This window comes from Uranotaenia lowii, chromosome 3, assembly GCF_029784155.1.
Source record: "Uranotaenia lowii strain MFRU-FL chromosome 3, ASM2978415v1, whole genome shotgun sequence".
Classification (NCBI taxonomy): domain Eukaryota; kingdom Metazoa; phylum Arthropoda; class Insecta; order Diptera; family Culicidae; genus Uranotaenia; species Uranotaenia lowii.
This window is the reverse complement of record NC_073693.1, coordinates 234,304,986-234,308,370: the sequence shown is the minus strand read 5'-3', so window position 1 is coordinate 234,308,370 and position 3,385 is coordinate 234,304,986. Positions and strand designations below refer to the sequence as shown.

Here is a 3,385-nt window from a genome sequence, read left to right as displayed (position 1 = left end):
AGGATCTGAAATTTGAAATCTAAATCAAAATATGATTCTGAAATATGAATGTAAAATCTCAATCTGAAATCTGAATCTGAAATCTGAATCTGAAATCTGAACCTGAAATCTGAATCTGAAATCTGAATCTGAAATCTAAATCTGAAATCTGATTCTGAAATCTGAATCTGAAATCTGAATCTGAATCTGAAATCTGAATCTGAAATCTGAATCTGAAATCTGAATCTGAAATCTGAATCTGAAATCTGAACCTGAAATCTGAATCTGAAATCTGAATCTGAAATCTGAATCTGAAATCTGAATCTGAAATCTGAATCTGAAATCTGAATCTGAAATCTGAATCTGAAATCTGAATCTGAAATCTGAATCTGAAATCTGAATCTGAAATCTGAATCTGAAATCTGAATCTGAAATCTGAATCTGAAATCTGAAATCTGAATCTGAAATCTGAATCTGAAATCTGAATCTGAAATCTGAATCTGAAATCTGAATCTGAAATCTGAATCTGAAATCTGAATCTGAAATCTGAATCTGAAACCTGAATCTGAAATCTGAATCTGAATCTGAAATCTGAATCTGAAATCTGAAATCTGAATCTGAAATCTGAATCTGAAATCTGAATCTGAAATCTGAATCTGAAATCTGAATCTGAAATCTGAATCTGAAATCTGAATCTGAAATCTGAATCTGAAATTTGAATCTGAAATCTGAATCTGAAATGGGAATCTGAAATCTGAAAACAGATTTTCATGCATACTGAACCTGAAATTAAATTTCGCGGATAATGATGGTTTGCTTTAGTTTAAGGTTCAGAACTAAAGCAAACAGCCAATATCCGCAAATTGGATTGAAAAAGAATAAACAATCTCTTACAAGCCCAACCGTAGTTGGGCGGTTTGCATTTTATTCAGTAAAATTGGACTTTTAAAGTAAACTGTAACTGCGCCTCATTCTCTTTACCTAGTCATCCGCGCGCTACAAGACACCCGACACCCTCAATCGTCGAGCGACGTCCGAACACCACACGCAAGCAATGCACCATATCGATAATCCATCCCATCCTAACACGGCTCGGCGTCTTGCCTTAGGCTGCCGAACGCATCAGACGAACATACAATTGAACGTTCAAAAGTGAACATTCAATTGAATGTTCAAACGACCCTATCTCGATAAGGTCGTTTGTACTTATCCCCGATAAATTCAAACGAACGGATCCTTCGGTTGACGTCGCCTTAAAATCAGTAGGCGAACTGTTCGCAAAGCATCGGAATGAACTTAAGAGATGCAGTCATTTGAACCAATCGTGCCACAGCGTCGTTGCGATGCGTTCATTTACAATCAAAAGTCGGCGTGCTATGTTCGCAAGCCGACGCTTCCGAAGATGAAGTTAGTTTGATGTGGTCGGGAAAAAGTCAAACGTTGCTTACAAAATGATGCGATGCTTTGCACCTCTGTTTATACGTTTCTAAACAATCGTTTTCATGTTTGAATTAATATTCAATAAGCTTTGCAGTTAAAATATTGTAGTACTTTTCTTATTGTGTTTTCCAATGATTATTTTCATTTTCATTAGTAAATATTTGACATTTAAATCTTTTTTAAATGTTATGCCATGTTTTGAATTGTGTTTAAAATCTATTTTTTTAACCTACTAAACATTCTGCACGCTGGGCCACGTTGAACCATTAATGTTTGAAAAATAACCATAATGGCAGTTTTGTGGGTTAAGTCATTTTATGAGTTTTCACTGAAAACTCATAAAATGAGATTTCACAGAGAACTTGGATAATGGTTATTTTTCAAGCATGGTCGGAAAAGCAAAAATGGGACGAAATTAGCAGGAAATATTCGTTTTAAAATATGAATGGAATGGAAACAGAATTAAAGAAATCAATCAATCAGATTTTCAACAGATTTTTTTATATTAAACATTGATTTTTGATTGCCCTCACTGGTATCTGCTTGATGCTAGTAAAAGAGTGGTCTACTGGCACTACTAAGTTGCATTAGCGGAAGAAAGTTTAGCCGGCCGGGGGAATGATTGCTTCGGCACTGCTATCACAGTTACGGATGATGCGGTGCTGCCTTTCCTGCGATGTTCAGTTTCCCGCTCTTCTGTGATTCTAGTGCCGGTGATTCCCAGCATATTTTCGGAACCTTCTGATGCAGCAAACGTAGAGAGTTTCGGAACATTCTGTAATTAATTTAACATGGTTATTGATCTCGGAACAATTGACAAAGATTTCCAAAATGGCATGTACTTACCCTAACATATGACGGCAGCTGGAGCTGTCTTCGGCGGGACTGCTGCTGCTTCCGACTCCAGATAACATAACCCATATTTGCTCCAACTTTCATCTGAAAATTTAATTTAAAAGAGAGTGACTTTGATGTTCAATCTGAAAACATTTTTTTTTAAATTTAATTAACCGGTATTGTCAAGCAAAATACTTACAGTTTGTATTATCTTTAATTCAGGAGATTTATATAATCTAAGTCCAACGCGGAACCAGAAACAAAACAAACACTTCTGCGATTGCAAACATGGCGACTGTTTTTTCACGCATTTTTTTGTTGAATTTCAACCATAATCAAAAATTTCTTCATGAACTCGGAAAATGGTTAAAATTGAACAATTCATAACGGTTAAAAAACAGCAATTTTAGCAGTTCTACTAAAAATACCAAAAAATGTATGAAAAACAATCATTTCTGGTTAAAAAAATATGAGCGTGTGCGTGTACAGGCCAAACAAACTAACAGTAGGTGTGTTCAATGAAACTTGTTCGAATCTATGTAGTTACTACATTGTAGTAGAAACAGGTATACAGTTGATCAGCTGTTTCTTGTCTATTACTCACTAATACAAATGCGCTTATCATCGTCTGTTTCGCATTCCTTTGTTATTGAGGCTGACTTGTTTCGACCAAAATATTGGCGCATTGAACTTCTACTTGTGGGTAGAAATCGATAGAACCCAGTTTCTGCCTACGATTGAACGATGCTAGTTTTAACCTTGAACGTGCACAGCATTGCATGTTGCATAATAACAATCAGTTTGTTTTTATAAATAGAATATTTGCGGTTCAAGTATAACAATCAATTAAAAATTGACGAGTTTCAATACTGAAATATTCAAAAAAAATTAGTTCATCGTCCAACATATACATCAAATTATCTAAGGTAATAACCAATAAAATTTGTTAAAAAAAAAACTTTTAATTTATAGTTGTTTCCAGAGATCATTGCAATTAAACATACCTACCTCTTGAAGAATGTTTTTAAAATCTCTAATCGGTACCGAGGATGTGTGCTTGGCATCTTATAACAAGTTTTTTTTATGCAGTAGCGACAGTGAAACTGCCGGTTACAAATTGGCTTATCGA

General features: G+C 34.9%; 1 long non-coding RNA gene across 1 annotated transcript; it reads right to left on the bottom strand.

Annotated features, from left to right (window-relative positions):
* Positions 1-1,672: 1,672 nt before the first annotated feature.
* Positions 1,673-2,662, bottom strand: LOC129758047 (uncharacterized). The gene is made up of 3 exons (XR_008739874.1): positions 2,456-2,662; positions 2,266-2,358; positions 1,673-2,194 (listed from the first exon to the last, which is right to left on the bottom strand). It is a non-coding gene; the product is annotated as an uncharacterized LOC129758047 (long non-coding RNA).
* Between the last annotated feature and the right edge of the window lie 723 nt (positions 2,663-3,385).